General features: G+C 43.6%; 1 pseudogene; it reads left to right on the plus strand.

The window, feature by feature from the left end:
- The first annotated feature begins 679 nt into the window (after positions 1 to 679).
- LOC142430751 (elongation factor 1-alpha 1 pseudogene) lies at positions 680 to 2,173 on the plus strand (annotated as a pseudogene).
- The last annotated feature ends 15,456 nt before the right edge of the window (positions 2,174 to 17,629 follow it).

Below are 17,629 nucleotides of genomic sequence, written 5' to 3' on the forward strand. Positions count from 1 at the left end.
CACCCCTGGTCCCTTGATAGTTTATAAATACTTATTATATCTTATCTTACACTCCCCGGCATCTCCCCTCACCTGCCTCCCCATTGCCCATCTCCAAAGAGGAGGGTACACATAGATCTCTGAGGTTGGTTCTCCCTTTCTACACCCCCTTTCCTCCTGGTGTCGCCACTCCCACCGCTGGTGTTGAATGGTTCGTCTGTCCTAGATTCCCTGTGTCTCCAGATCCCCACTGCACCGCTGTATATCCTCTGGTGTAACCAGGTCCGCAAGGCAAGGTAGAATTGGGTCATGATGATTGGGAGGGGAGGAAGCGTTCAGGAACTAGAGGAAGGTTTTGAGTTTCATTGTTGCTACACTGAACCCTGAATGGCCCATCTCCTCCACACTACCCCTCTGGAAGGGGTGTCCAACTGTCTACAGATAGTATTTTAAATTCAAATTCTGCTTATATAATCATCTCTTTTCTGGTTCAATATTTCAGCTTGCTTTTTAAAGTGTTGTAAAATCAAGGCTTTTCATCAGTTTCTGATTATGTGTGAAAAAATTATCTTTCACTTTGTAACTTATTTTTCTCATGATACATGTATAGGCAACAAAATATTTTCAACATTATTCTCCTGCATAATTCAGTGGCATTAGATTAATCATTATGTTCAAAAATTGCCAACAGCGCTTTTTCGCAACGGGTTTGCCGCCAGAATATAGGTGTCGGTGAAAACCATCGCAAAAGCCAAAGCCAAAATGGGAAAGGAAAAGACCCATATCAACATTGTCATCATTGGTCATGTCGATTCTGGCAAGTCCACCACAACTGGTCACCTGATCTACAAATGTGGTGGGATCGACAAGAGAACCATCGAAAAATTCGAGAAGGAAGCTGCTGAGATGGGGAAGGGCTCCTTCAAGTATGCCTGGGTCTTGGATAAGCTGAAAGCCTAATGGGAACGTGGCATCACCATTGATATTTCCCTGTGGAAATTTGAGACCTGCAAGTACTATGTGACCATCATCGATGCCCCCGGACACAGAGACTTCATTAAAAACATGATTACAGGAACATCACGGGCTGACTGTGCTGTCCTCATCGTTGCTGCTGCTGTGGGTGAATTTGAAGCTGGTATCTCCAAGAATGGGCAGACCCGTGAGCATGCCCTTCTGGGTTACACACTTGGTGTGGAACAGTTAATTGTTGGTGTTAACAAAATGGATTCCACTGAGCCACCCTACAACCAGAAGAGATACGAGGAAATTGTTAAGGAAGTCAGCACCTACATTAAGAAAATTGGCTATAACCCTGACACAGTAGTATTTGTGCCAATTTCTGGTTGGAATGGTGACAACATGCTGGAATCAAGTGCTAATATGCATTGCTTCAAGGGGTGGACGGTTACCCGCAAGGATGGCAATGGCAATGGGACCACACTACTGGAAGCTCTGGATTGCATCCTGCCACCCACCCGCCCAACTGACAAGCCCCTGCGCCTGCCTCTCCAGGACGTCTACAAGATTGGTGGTATCGGGACTGTTCCTGTGGGCAGAGTGGAAACTGGGGTTCTGAAACCTGGAATGGTGGTCACCTTTGCTCTAGTCAATGTTACCACTGAAGTGAAGTCTGTTGAAATACACCATGAAGCTTTGAGTGAAGCTCTGCCTGGGGACAATGTAGGCTTCAATGTCAAGAACGTCTCTGTAAAAGATGTTCACCGTGGCAATGTGGCTGGTGACAGCAAAAATGACCCACCAATGGAAGCAGCTGGCTTCACTGCTCAGGTGATAATCCTGAACCATCCAGGTCAGATCAGTGCTGGACACGCACCTGTGCTGGACTGTCACACTGCCCACATCACTCGCAAGTTTGCTGAGCTCCAAGAGAAGACTGATGGCCGTTCAGGCAAGAAGTTGGAAGATGGCCCCAAGTTCTTGAAGTCTGGTGATGCTGCCATTGTTGATATGGTGCCTGACAAGCCCATGTGTGTGGAAAGCTTCTCTGACTATCCTGCTCTGGGTCATTTTGCTGTCCGAGACATGAGACAAACAGTTGCTGTGGGTGTCATCAAGGCAGTGGACAAAAAGGCTGCTGGAGCTGGCAAGGTCACCAAGTCTGCCCAGAAGGCTCAGAAGGATAAATGAATATTACCCATCACACCTGCCACTCCAGTCTTAATCAGGGGTGGAAGGACAGTCTCAGCACTGTTTGTCTCCATTGGCCATTTAAGTTTCATAGTAAAAGACTGGTAGATGATAACAATGCATCGTAAAACTTTCAGAAGGAAAATAATGTTTGTGGACCATTTGTTTCTTTTTTGTGTGGCAGTTTTAAGTTATTAGTTTTTAAAATCAGTACTTTTTAAAAGGAAAACAACTTGACCAAAAATTTGTCACAGGATTTTGAGACCCATTAAAACAAAGTATAATGAGAAAACAAATTGCCAACAGCTGTAAAATTTCCTATCACACACATCACAGAAACACAGGAAATAGAATTCTGACTCGATAATTTCCTCCTTAACATGGAATAAATAGATGGACATGTCTGATTAGAGCACATGGGAGCAAATAAAGGGGGAGGAAGAGAAAGTGGAGCACATCCTGGCCTACTGATCCTTGAGGACATTATTCCCACTTAGAGTGGCCAATCCAAAGAGAAGAGCATAGGGCCGGTCCCACTATGAGACATGACATCTCTCACTGACTCATAGCCCTACATAGGACAACATTGGAGACATAGTGTGGGGATTTGAGGCCAAACTCAAAGGGCATGCAACAGAACACCAAGGGGAACAGAGCAATGAAGTCCAAACTACCAAAGTAGCAAAACTAGACATTGGGGCATGGCACCAAGGCATGGCACCCCATCAGACTCCACCGGAAAATACTCCTAAAGGCCAACAAAGAGTCCCTGAACTGACTACAGGCTCTTATTTGTTCTTGTAGTTGTTTTGTTTTCTTTTGTTGCTTTGTTTTCTCTGTCCTGATTTTGTGCATGTTATTATCTCCGCAGATTTGTCTAAATAAGATAGGATGGATAAACAATCTGGAGGAGAAAACAACAGGACCAACAGTTCCTGGGGGATACGGGAGAGGGTGTTGGAGGTGGGGAAGGAAGTGTTGTTAACAAACCCAGGGACAAAGGAACAACCAGGGATCCAAATCTGTGGTGAGGAGGGTGAAAATGGCCTGGTAGGGCATGATCAAGGGTAATGTAACTGAGAGGAATTACTGGAAACCAAATAAAAGCTGAGCATGATAGTTGGACAAGAGGAAATTAAAGGAAACAGAGCAAAGAACTAGGAGGCAAATGGTCATGTATAGAGGTCTAAATAAAGGCATGAACATATGTAAATATATTTATATGTGAGGTTGGGGAAATACATATATGTGCACATATTTATAGGTTTAGTATTAAGTAGCAGATGGACATTGGGCCTCCACACAAGTACTCCCTCAATGCAAAAATACTTTGTTCGATTAACCTGGCATTCCATGATGCTCACCTTCCCAACACAATCACTGAAGACAAAGCGGTTGCATAAGCAAATATGGTGAAGAAAGCTGATAGAGCCCAGCTATCAACAGATCTAACATCTAAGATCTTAAAGACTTGAAGGTAAACAAGCGGTCATCTAGCTGAGAAGCAACAAAGCCCACATGTAAGAAGCACAACAGCCGGTGTGACCGTGAGGTGACAAGGGAATCAGGTGTCAGGCATCAAAGAACAAAAATCATACCATTGTGTGCTCACCTCCCCAATACAATCACTGAAGACAAATGGGTGCATCAGCAAAAGTGGTGAAGAAAGCTCGTGGTGCCTGGCTATCAAAAGATATAGCATGTGGGGTCTTAAAGGCTTGAAGGTAAAAAAGCGGCCATCTAGCTCAGAAGTTACATGCCCAAATGGAAGAAACACATCAGCCTGTGAGATCACGAGGTGTCAAAGGGATCAGGAACCAGGCATCAAAGAACAAAAAAAATCATATCATTGTAAATAAGGGGGAGTGTAGACTGGGGACCCAAAGCCTCTCTGTAGGCTCTTACAGAAGGGGTGGGGAGAAGAGACGAACCAGTCAGGCTGTAGTGTAGCAATGATGAAACATACAACTTTCCTCTGGTTCCTAAGTGTTTCCTTCCCCCATCCCACTCTCATGATGATCCCAGTTCTACGCTACAAATCTGACTAGATCAGAGATGGTAGACTGGTACAGATAGGAACTCATAACACAGGGAACACAGGATGGATGATCCCTTCAGGACCAGTGGTGTGAGTGGTCATACAGAGAAAGTGGAGGAAGGGTAGGGTGGAAAGGAGGAACCAATTACAAAGATCTACATATAACCTCCTCGTTGGGGGATGGACAACAGAAAAGTGGGTGAAGAGAGAAATCAGACAGTGTAAGATATGACAAAATAATAATAATTTTTAGATTATCAAGGGTTCATGCAGAAGGGGAAGTGGGAAGGGAGGAGAAAGAGTAAGGAGCTGATATCAAGGGCTCAGGTGGAAAGCAAATGTTTTGAGAATGCTGATGGCAACAAATGTACAAGTGTGCTTGACACAATATATGTATGTATAAATTGTGATGAGTTGCATAAATCCCCAATAAAGTGGTTTTTTAAAAAAACATGGAATAAATAACACTGTTACTTTCTTGCTTCAATTATTTTGAATAGAAGTGTGCTTTAAGTCATTTTCTCTTCCTGTGGAAAGAATTGAGCCTAAACTCTTGTGTTAGTCTGGGTACTTGAGAGAACGAAATCCACAGAAACTCATGTATAAGAGAGTTTTATACAAAGGTTAAGTGCACATCAAGAAAACATCCCGACCCAGTGCTGTCCAAATCCCAAAGTCCAACATTAACCCATTAACCCATATGCAAAACACCAGTCCACAAAGACCTCTTCTATCTCACACTAACTTATCTCTGCTAACTTCAGGTGGAAAACTGAGTCAGTGAATGGTTAAACATCTCATTGCTGGCAGGGGTCTCTACATGGCTGCTTCAGCACCATGGCTGCATATGGGTAGGTCCATGTGGCTTCTCCTTGGGGATGTCTTCCAGGAAGTCAGCATTGAAAGCTGAAGTAGGGAACTGCTAAGGCAGCTTCACCCTGGTCTGACCATTAGAAAGCAATAAATCTGAGAACTAGAAAGGCGAGGCTCACTGAGCCATTTATCCCTCCACCCTTCAATTAACCCCACATGTGCCAGGTTGGCACAATAAACTTACTACCTCAACTCTGCAATAACGTTATTGTCTTTCAGGCAGATTTCTTTCTTAATCCGTATTTTATTGTGGAATATATTTCAATAAAATATCTATATAAATATCTATATATATAGATCATTCTTCCTCCTGCTGTATCCAATCCAGATTCTTTGCAAGATGTAGCACTCTCTACCTCCAAAGCTGTTTACAGAGAAAGAGAGTCAGTGTGAGTATAGACAGAAAACTATCCTCAGGGAGAAAGGTGAATTACAGGGGTGCTAAGGACCCACCAGTTCTGGACCAAATGAAGAAAGAAGTGAGGACAGGAGCCTGTGTAAGGACTTCAGTGTCTGATCTGGTCAGCTAGAACTGCTGTGCTGACCACTATGGTAGCTCTGCTGCCTCAAACATGGTGAGGATAGAGATTATCTTTAATTTCAGTAGATGGGGATGGACATAAAGCTACATTGAACATAAAATCTGCACTGATGTTCATATGATTGGTAAAGTGAAGATCTCATAGAGAGGACTGTGTTCTCCCAAGGACTCCACCAGCATCGCTTTTCTAGTCTGAGGTCCAGAGCTACAGGCTCCATTTAGGCCTTTCCACCTTTACATATAAGTGCACCTCCCAAATGCAAATAACAGTCCCATGAAACCACAGCATGCATGTACTTAAATTCATATTCCTTCTCACCATGGAGAGCATTTTCTGGGTGACACAAATCTTATCCACATGAACATGAATTGTGTGTGGGTTTTCTTCTTTCTGGTGGCGACTCCGGGAGGTGAGTGCTTCAGGGATTCATTCAAACATGATGTCTGGGGAGGCAGCATCTGAGCACATGACTCACTGTATCTCTTTATCCCCAGGTGTCCTGGCCCAGGTGCAGCTGCAGGAGTCAGGCCGTGGACTGGTGAGGCCCTTACAGATCCTGTTTCTCACCTGTCCTGTCTCTGGATTATCTTTAACCAGCTATCATGTGCAGTGGATCCGCCAGGCTCCAGGAAAGGGACTAAAGTGGGTTGGTGGAATATGGAGTGATGGGAGAGCATTCTATAATCCAGCTCTCCAGTCACGAGTCACTGTCACCAGGGACATGTCCAAGAGCCACGTTTATTTAAAACTGAACTCTGTGAATCCTGATGACAAAGCCACGTATTACTGTACTAGAGACACAGTGATGGGAAGTCAGTGTGAGCCCAGACACAAACCTTAGTACATCAGGTCATGGTTTCAGCAGATGTGAAAGAGACAAGTCAGTTATGTTTTCCTCTCAGAAACTGTGGTTTCCCCACCTTGTCAGCACCTCTCTAGGGACCACCAAGCACAGTGACTCTAGCAAACCTTCATGTTTCTGAACCTGCCTTCTTTTCAGTAGAATGGGCTTTCTCTGTTTCACCATTTCTCCAAAGGCAGACTTCAAAGTAATAGGTATCGATGAAATCTCAGTTTACAATTCAGGGTACTACCTAGTACTGTTTGTTGTCAAGGTTAGAAATTAAAAAAAAAAAACAAAACTCACTGCCATCCAGTTCATGACAATTTATAGTGATACCCTGTGGGTTTCTGAGATTCTAACTGCTTATAGGAGTAGAAATCCCTGTCTTTCTTCTTTGGAGTGGGCACTGGCATGCAGATTTCAGCCCAACATATAACCACTATGCCACCAATCTCATTATAAAAATATTAATGTAGGAAAAAATTATCATTTTTCTCCAAGCCATCAGATGGAGGCTCAATATTTCCATTCTAGTGAACACTCATAAGTGTATTTTTATGTAATCTAGAAAGACCTAAATAATACTGAATATATTGAATTGTTAGGTACCATTGAGTTGGCTTCAACTCTGAGATCCCATGTACAACAGGATGAAATGCTTCCCAGAAGTGCACTATGCTCACAATCATTCCTCCATTTGGACTCATCGTTGCAGCCTTTGTTACAATCCATCTCCTTGAAAGACTCTCTCTTTTTCATTGACAGTCTACTTTACCAAGCACAAGACCATACTCCGGGTTGTGGTCCTGCTAATGACATGCTCAAATAAGGGACATAAAGTCTTACTTGAATGCTTGGTTCTGGTACATATTAGTCCTCAAATAGATGTTTCTTTATAAATGTTTAAAGAGGACTTGGGCAGCAGATTTGCCCAGGGAAATGAATCACTTGTCTATGGCTTCTGTCAATAGTGACTGGAGATCCAAGTAAGATGAAATCCTTGACAACTCAATCTTATCTCCATTTTTCATGACACTTTTATTGGTCCCATAGTGAGGATTTTGGTTTTCTTTCATGGACTCGTAATCTGTAGTTAACACACCAGTCCCTGGTCTGAATCAGTAAGTTTCTCAAGGCATACTACCTTATGGCACGTGGTATTATGTTATCTGTGTACTACAGGGTATTAATAAGGCTTGCTCCAATCTTATTTCTGTGCTTTTTCATATTTAGGACTTCTTAGATTATTTTCTCAGCAAAGCATGATGCTTAGAGAAATTACTGAAGTTTTCGATGATGTCATATTACTATCATGCACGATTAGCATCCATTTAAGAAACAAATGAGAAATCACACCCCAGATTGCACCTAGCATACATGATAAAAATGATTCCTTGAAAGAGTTGAAAATTCTTCTAGGAAAATGTAGCCAGAAACTTAGTAACCACCTATTCAAAGTAAAGATCTCAACACAAACAAACAACACACCCTGCAAAACTAACAAATAAGCCTACTTCCGGGAAGATGGCGACGGAGTGACACACACCAGAGGGACTCCGCAGAATCCAGCCCAGGAGAGTTGCTCAGAGTGAAATTCAACGCCACTGGATCACAGGAGGTGCATCATAATGATAAGTAGGCACAGATCCACGGGGTTTTGAGGGGCTGGGGGCTTTTGGCTTACTTCAGTGGAAGCCGGCTGGGGCTCGACCCTAGTTCAGATGCCGGATCTGCCCAAGCCGGGACCATTTGGAGCCTGTAGCAGTCAGCACAGCCACAGTTTTTTCCCTATCTGCCTCAGGGCAGGAACAGGACTCTTGCGGCTCCACCGGCAGGGATCAGGGTTCATCTACATTGTTGCTTCTGTTTGCGTCTCTGATTTATATTCCCACACAGCCTTGGAGGGCTGCGCAGGGGCTTTTTCAAGGCACAGCCGCAGCCGCAGCCGCGCCACGTGGTCTGAGCAGGGAATAAACCCAAACCCCCAAAGCTCCATAGGCAGGGATCAAGCTTCAGCTACACGGCGGCGTCTGTTAACATCTCTGCTCTCTGTCCCCCCATTTCTCTGGGGGCGGCTCAGCAGTTTTCTTGCGACCCTTCTTGGGGCTCAGCTGCGAACTACCGCTGGGGCTTGGGGCAGGGAGTAAGCCCTTGTAGATCCACAGGCAGGGAGTGGGACTCAGCTACATAGTTTCTTTTGCTTCCCTCGCTTCCCTGTACACCTGCACAGTCTAGTCTCACTTTTTGATTTTTCTCACCCCCCTTGTTCCTGCCCTGCTCTCTCATACCCCATTGCTGACTTACGGGGCACTTCCATTGCCCTAGGGCATTTGTGCCTGGGTCACACCCAGCTAGGTGAGCCCCACCCTGCATAGATAGCCCAAGGCTAGGGTAAGGCCTGCTTGCTTTCCAGGGGATACTCCTCAGACTTCTCACCAGGGAGTTCATGCCTGTGTACCTGGGGACATAAGGCAGCTCAGCCAACACTTATCAATATTCAAACCAATAGCAGGAACTTCAGCCCAGCCTCTGCAACACTGGTGCAGGCAGTCGATCTGCCATCTGGGGCACTCCCCTGATAGGGAAGCCACAGGAAGATAAAGTGGTAGGTTAATCCCATAGCAAAATCAGCTGTAGGCAGATGGAAAAAGAATTCCTATAAGTCTTCCAGAGAGAGACTAGAAAATGGCACCTGGTCCCTCAAAAACAACTCAACGCAAACAGCCATCACCCCCAACGACCTCAACGAAAAAACAGGAGAAACAAAAGGCAAAGGAAGAAGATGTCCTGAACATAACAACATACATAGAAGAAGCAGACATTGAGATGCCATACAAAGAAGCTCTCAGAATGGTGCTTGGAGCGATGCAGAATATGAGGGAAACACAACAGAAAAAGGATGAAATGATAGAGGAGATAAAAGACATATACCAAAGGAAAATACAGGAGCTTGAGGAGCAGGTAACGAAAAACTATAGCAGAATCATGTTCCTTGAGAATCGATTGGAGGAATCAGAGAACCGCATCAGTGTCGTGGAGGACAGCCAAGCAGACTTTAATAAACGTGAACAAAAATCTAATAAGAGCATCAGAGAAGCCGAAGAAAACCTAAGAGCTATGTCTGATGCTATGAAGCGGAACAGCATTAGAATTATTGGCCTACCGGAGGAAGACACAACAAAGAAGTCATCTGCAACAATAGCGAGAGAATTCTTGGAGGAAAACTTCCCCAGCCTAATGAATGAAAACCAAGCAACCATCCAGGAGGCTGAAAGAACACCAGCACGACGGGACCCCAAGAAGAAATCACCAAGGGACATAATAGTTAAACTTTCAAACTTTGAGGAAAAGGAGAAAATCATGAGAGCAGCTAGGGAAAAGCAAGCAATCACATATAAAGGTTCCCACATAAGGATATGCTCAGACCTATCAGCAGAAACTATGAAAAAAAGGAGAGAGTGGAGTAACATATTCCAAAAATTGAAAGAAAACAACGCAAATCCAAGAATACTCTACCCAGCCAAATTATAGATCAAGATCGATGGAGAAGTAAAAGTCTTCCCAGACAAGGAAAAACTCAAAAAATACGTTACAACAAACCCAGCCTTATAAAAGATCCTCGCCGACTCAGTATGGGCAGAAGAACAACACTCACCAAGCACAAATAAGACACCAGCATATAGAACAACCTCACCCAGAGCACAACAAAGAGAAAACAGACACCAAGATAGCAATGGCTTAAGGATGAAAAGAAGTCAAGAATGATACACATACAAAACACACACTAATGAGAAAGTAAAGTAGGAAAACTCCCAACACAAAAAGTATAAAATGGCATCACAGAGTCCACACATGGAGATAATAACCCTGAATATCAATGGCCTGAACTCAGGCATTAAAAGACTGAGACTAGCAGAATGGCTTAGAAAACACAACCCATCAATTTGCTGCCTACAGGAGACACACCTCAAGGCTACAGAAAAAAATAGGCTGAGAATCAAAGGCTGGAGAAGGACCTACCAAGCAAACAGCAATACAAAAAAAGCAGGGGTTGCAATCCTTATCTCGGATAAAGTTGACCTCAAAGTGCAAACCATAAAAAGAGATAAGGAGGGACACTATATAATGCTCAAGGGAATGATAGACAATGAACCACTAAGCATTGTAAACATATATTCCCCGAATGAGATACCAGCTCAATACGTGAACCAAACACTCCAAAAGATTCAGAAAGAAATCACAGACTCGACAATTATAGTGGGTCACTTCAACACACCACTCACTGAGAAAGATAGATCACAGGGAAAGAAACTCAACAAGGAGACTAGAGAGCTAAACTCCACAATTAGACAATGTGACCTAATAGATATTTACAGAGCTTTTCATCCAAATACAAAAAAGTTCACATTCTTTTCAAGTCCCCATGGCACATATTCGAAGATAGACCACATGCTGGGGCATAAGGCAAATCTACATAAATTTAAGCACATTGAAATAATACAGACCTCTCTCTCTGACCACTGTGCCATAAGACTGGAAATCAACAAAAGGAAGACAAAGAAAATAAGAGCAAATAATTGGAGGATGAATAACTCTTTACTGCAAAAGGAGTGCATACTGGTGCAGATCCGAGACGAAATCAGGAAATTTCTCGAAACCAACGAAAATGAGCACACGACGTACCAAAACTTATGGGACACAGCAAAGGCAGTCATCAGTGGAAGGTTCATAGCAATACAAGCTCACATGAGAAAGGAAGAGAGACTCATGACGGATACGCTGACACAAAATTTACAAAAACTAGAGCTGAGTCAGCAGGACAACCCTACTAATAGCAAAAGAAAAGAAATTATAAAAATCAGGGCTGAGATTCAGGAGAGGGAAAATAAAAAAACTATGGAAAAATTAATATCGCTAAAAGTTGGTTCTTTGAAAAGATAAACAGGATCGATAGACCATTGGCAAACCTAACCAAAGAAAGGAGGGAACAAATATCAATAGCAAGAATAAGGGATGAAAGAGGGGTCATTACAACAGACCCTAATGAAATCAAAAGGATAGTTACACAATACTATGAAGGATTGTACTCCAATGAATTCAGCAATTTGGAAGACATGGACAAATTCCTGGAAAAACAATCCCTCCCTAGACTATCCTCGGTGGACATCAAGAATCTCAACAGACCCATCGCAATAGAAGAAATAGAAAAGGTTATCAAGGGATTACCAACAAAAAAATCCCCTGGACCAGATGGATACACTGGAGAATTCTATCAAGCATTCAGGGAAGAACTAATACCAATCCTACACAAACTTTTCCAGAACATAGAAAAAGATGGCAAACTCCCAAACTCCTTCTATGAAGCTAGCATAACTCTGATACCCAAACCAGGCAAGGATCCCACAAGAATCGAGAACTACAGACAAATATCCCTAATGAACATTGATGCAAAAATCCTTAACAAAATACTAGCCAATAGAATACAAAAGTATATAAAACAAATAATTCACCATGACCAAGTGGGATTCATACCAGGGATGCAGGGATGGTTCAACATACGAAAGACCATTAGTATTATTCGTCACATTGACATGAAAAAGTATAAGAATCACATGATAATATCAATAGACGCAGAAAAAGCATTCGACAACATCCAACACCAATTCCTGTTTAAAACACTAGCGAAAATAGGAATGGAAGGAAAGTTCCTCAAGACAATACAAGCTATATATGAAAAACCAACAGTCAAAGTCATAGTCAATGGAGAAAAGACTAACACAATCCCACTGAAAAAGGGAACCAGACAAGGATGCCCCTTGTCTCCACTCCTATTTAATATCGTGCTGGAGGTTTTAGCTAACAGCATAAGGCAAAGAAGTGACATCAAAGGTATTTGTCTGGGGAAGGAAGAGGTGAAACTATCATTATTTGCAGATGATATGATTTTGTATATGGAAAATCCCAAAATTTCCACAAGGGGAGTACTGGAAGCAATAGAGGAGTTTGGCAGAGTGGCAGGATACAAGATCAACAAACAGAAGTCCATCGGACTGTTATACACATCAGATAAGACCACAGAAGAAGAGATCAAAAAGGTGGTACCCTTCACAATAGCCAAACACAAACTGAAATATCTAGGGATACACTTGACTGAAAAAACAAAAGATCTATATAGGGAAAACTATAGAACACTATTACAAGAAACCAAGAGCGACCTCAACAAATGGAAGAATATTCCATGCTCTTGGATTGGGAGACTTAATATAGTTAAGATGTCAGTTCTGCCAAAGGCACTATATAAGTTTAATGCTATCCCGATACAATTACCATCATCTTTCTTCAAAGAAATGGAAAAACTGATTACCAACTTCATATGGAGAGGGAAGAAGCCCAGAATTAGCAGAGAACTCCTCAAGAAGAAGGACACCGTGGGAGGGCTTGCTTTACCTGGCTTTGGCACATACTATGCAGCCACAGTTCTCAAAACTGCATGGTATTGGTACAATGACAGATACTCAGACCAATGGAAAAGAACTGAAAACCCAGAAATAAAAGCATCAGCATACACACAGCTGATCTTTGACAAGGGCCCCAAATACATCAAATGGGAAGCCAATGCCCTCTTTAACAAGTGGTGCTGGAAAAAATGGATATCAACATGCAGAAAAATGAAGCAAGACCATTATCTCACTCCATGCACAAGAAAAAACTCAAGGTGGATCACAGACCTTGAAGTTAAACCCAAAACTATTAGGGCCATCAATGAGGGAATTGGGACCAACTTGAGAACTTTGGCGCAGGGAATACATAGGAATACAGAAATAGGGAAGGACACAAACACAGAGGAGGCACAAATCGACAAATGGGATATACTGAAGATAAAACACTTGTGTACATCTAAAGAATTCACCAAGAGAGTAATAAGAGAGTCCACAGACTGGGAAAACATCTTTAGCAATGACACATCAGACAAAGGCCTTATTACTAAAATCTACAGTACTCTGCTAGCTTCCAAAAAGAAAAAAAAAAACAATAGCCCACTTGAAAGGTGGGCAAAGGACTTGAACAGAAGTTTCACAGGGGCAGAAATCCGAATGGCCAACAAACATATGAGAAAATGTTCCCGATCTTTAGCCATAAGAGAAATGCAAATTAAAACAACAATGAGGTTCCACCTGACACCCTCAAAGGTAGCCCAATTCAAAAAATCAGAAAGCAACAAGTGTTGGAGGGGCTGTGGGGACACAGGAACTCTCATCCACTGCTGGTGGGACTGTAAGTACGTACAGTCACTATGGAAATCAATCTGGCGATACCTAAAACAGATGGAAATTGAGTTACCATATGACCCAGCAATCCCCCTACTGGGCATATACCCAGAAGAGGCAAGAAACAAACCAAGACCAGACATCTGTGCTCCAATGTTCATTGCGGCACAGTTCACAATTGCAAGGAGTTGGAAGCAACTCAAATTTCCATCAACTGACGATTGGATTAAAAAACTGTGGTATATACATACAATGGAATACTACGCATCACTAAAAAGCAGTGATGAACGTATGAGGCACATAGCGGCATGGGAAGAACTGGAGGAAATCATGCTAAGCGAAGTAAGTCAGGCACAAAAGGACAAGTACAACATGAGTCCGCTGAGGTAAGAATTAAAAAAAATAATTTTTTAAAGCAAAAGTGGCATAGGGAAAAAAGCTACTGTATACATACATTTTAGGGGTGAAGACGGTGTAGTATGGAAGAGACCAGACGAAAACCAGGGATGTACATGGTAGACAATGGTGGAGGAGGTGGGGAAAGGAAAACAAAAGGATGAATACAAGGAAGAAAGGGTAGTGGGGTCAGGGGGCATTAATCCACCCAAGGGGAGGGTATTGTTTATATCTCCACAGGGAATGTGGGACCAGACTTTAACCCAGTGTCACAAGGTGTGAATGCAATATCCCGGTGTGGAGGAGGGAACCGGTGGAGAGGTCTGGGAGGCTGGCCCCAGCATCATAAATTAAGTGGATTCCTGCCCCTCCCCCGAAAAGAATTTGTTCCAAAGGACGACATTGACTCTGCAGCTCTGGGAGATGGACATATTTGATCAGAGCACACAGGAGCAGATGAAGGGGCAGGAGGAGAGAGTGGAGCACAGCCTGGCCCACCAGGCCGTGATGATGATGTTCCTGATTAGAGCAGCCAGTCCACAGAGAGAACAACATGGCTGGCCCTACTATGCGACATGATGCCCCTCAGTGACTAAGGGCGATACAGGGGACAGCACCGGAGACACAGTGTGGGAATTGCACCTGACCTGATCCCACCACGCCGAGGCAAATCACTGGGGGAGTGCAGAGGAACAGCAAGGGAATGGAGTGGCAAGGTCCCCAGCGAATGCTGAAAGTGGACTCTGGGGTCAGGGCGTGGTGCCCTAACAGACTGGACTGGAAAACGCTCCTAAGGGCCAGCAAACGATCCCTGAACTAACTACAAGCTTTTCTCTTGTGAACTGTTTTGTTCTGTTCTTTGTCAGTGGTTTGTTTTTGTTGTTTTGCTGTCTGGTTGTATACTGTTGCTTTGTTTTCCTCTGTCTAGTTTTCGTGCATGCTAGTGACTCCACAAGTCTGTCTGAATAGGACAGGCTGGATGAACTATCTGGAGGAAAAACAACGGGACCGACAGTCCCGGGGGGACTTGGGGTGGGGGGGTAGGGGGCGTAAGGAAGTGGTGTTAACAAACCCAGGGACAAGGGAAAAACATGGGACCCCAAATGGTAGAGAAGGGGTAGTGGCAGGCCTGGTGGGAAATGATCAAGGGTAAGGTTGCTTAGAGAAGAGGTATACTCTAATCTAGCCCAGGTGGCGATGAAGCATGGTAGTAGGGCAGGAGGAAAGTCAAGGGAGATGGAGGAAAGAGCTAGGAGTCAAAGGGCATTCATGGAGGTCTAGACAAAGACATTTACATGCAAATATATATAGGAGGATGGGGAAATAGATATATGTGTCTATATTTATAGGTCAAGTATTAAGGTGGCGGAAGGACCTTGGGCCTCTACTCAAACACTCCCTCAATGCATGAATACCTTCTTTCATTAAATTGGAACTCTATGATGCTCACTCTCCCGACACAACGGCTGGAGCCAAAGTGGGTGAACAAGTAAATGTGGTGAAGAAAGCTGATGGTGCCCGGCTATCAAAAGAGATAGTGACTGGGGTCCTAAAGGCTTGAAGATAAACAAGCGGCCATCTAGCTCAGAAGCAACAAAGTCCACATGGAAGAACACACCAGCCAGTGTGATCGAGTGGTCCCAAAGGGATCAGTTACCAGGAATCAAAGAACAAAAAATCCTATCATTGACTGCACACCTCCATGATAGGATCGCTGAAGACAAATGGGTGCATAAGCAAATGTGGTGAACAAAGCTGATGGTGCCCGGCTATCAAAAGAGATAGTGTCTGGGGTCTTAAAGGCTTGAAGGTGAACAAGCAGCCATCTAGCTCAGAAGCAAATAAGCCCACATGGAAGAAGCACACCGGCCAGTGCAATCACGAGGTGCCCAAGGGACCAGGTATAAGGCATCATGCAAAAACAAAAAGAGATAAGTGTGTGTTTATGTAAGTGTATATATGTGTATATGTATATATGTATATGTATATATGTATATATATATCATATTAAATGAAGGGGGAAGTGCATTGTGGAGACCCAAGGCCCAAGTGTCGGCCAATGGAGATCCCCTCATAGAGGGGTTTAGGAGAGGAGATGGGTTAATTAGGGTGTGAGGTAGTATCGATGAAGAACACAGCTTTCCCCCAGATCCTGGATGCTTCCTCCCCCCAACTACCATGATCCGAATTCTACCTTGCAGGGCTGGATAGGACAGAGGCTGTACACTGGTACATATGAGGACTGGAGGTACAGGGAATCCAGGGTGGATGATACCTTCAGGACCAAGGGTGTGAGGGACGATGCTGGGAGAGTGGAGGGTGAGTGGGTTGGAAAGGGGGAACTGATTACAAGGATCCACATGTGACCTCTTCCCTGGGAGAGGGACAGCAGAGACGGGGGGAAGGGAGACTCCGGATAGGGCAAGATATGACAAAATAACGAGGTATAAATTACCAAGGGCACATGAGGGAGGAGGGAATGGGGAGGGAGGGGAAAAAAAAGAAGAGGACCTGATGCAAGGGGCTTAAGTGGAGAGCAAATGCCTTGAGAATGATTGGGGCAGGGAATGTATGGATGTGCTTTATACAATTGATGTATGTATATGTATGGATGGTGATAAGAGTTGTATGAGTCCCTAATAAAATGTAAAAGAAGAAAAGTGAAAAAAATGAAAAAAACTGTCTCCTTTGAGTTATAAAAATGTGCTACAAAAAAAAAACTAACAAACAAACAAGCAAACAACAAAAAAAACGGAGAAGAATAAAAACCCTGTTTTGAATTTCAGACATGTTGGAGGGAGCAAGCTTGTTCAAGTAGTCTGTGAAAGTGGCAATTTCCAGGTGGTCCAACAAAAGTCCATGCTGTACAGTCCCTCAACCAGCACTCTTTTCCCAGGACTGAAAGATAGAGATGAGCTCTGTCTTCCATCCCCACTCACTGTGGAGGACAGTGGAACCACTTCCTCTCCTGTTCCATGATAGAGTCCCCTCAGGAACCGAGCAAACCTGGCTGAACATAGCATGAGAAAGGCTGTGATTTGTTACATCCCTGTACCTCTGTTGTTGTTTGGGGCCATTTAGTCTGTTTCCACTCATACAGACCCTATGTACAACGGAAGAAATGCTGCCCGCTTGTGTATCGTCCTCTCAATTGTTCTTATATTTGATTCCACTGTTGCAATCTTGATGTCAGTCCATCTTGTTAAGGGTCTTCTTATACACTGACCTTCTCCTGTAGCAGGAATGATGTCCTTCTTGAAGGACTGGTCTCTTCTGACAACATGTCCAACATATGGGACATGAAGTCTCGCCAACCTCGTCTCTAAGGAGCATTCTGGCTGTACTTCTTCCAAGATAACCCTGGAGGTTTTTAATGGGTAAGCCACACAGTTGTTCCTGTTTAAGAGGGAAGCTTTACATTGACCTGGGACCTCGCTGTGACGTTCATCTGGGGTGAAGATAAAAGCTCCAGTCCCTCCACTGGGACAGAGATGGATACCAGGTGGGCAGTTTGAATGTCTCGGAAGTTCTTTTCTTC

The sequence above is a fragment of the Tenrec ecaudatus genome, chromosome 17 (assembly GCF_050624435.1).
Source record: "Tenrec ecaudatus isolate mTenEca1 chromosome 17, mTenEca1.hap1, whole genome shotgun sequence".
Taxonomy (NCBI): domain Eukaryota; kingdom Metazoa; phylum Chordata; class Mammalia; order Afrosoricida; family Tenrecidae; genus Tenrec; species Tenrec ecaudatus.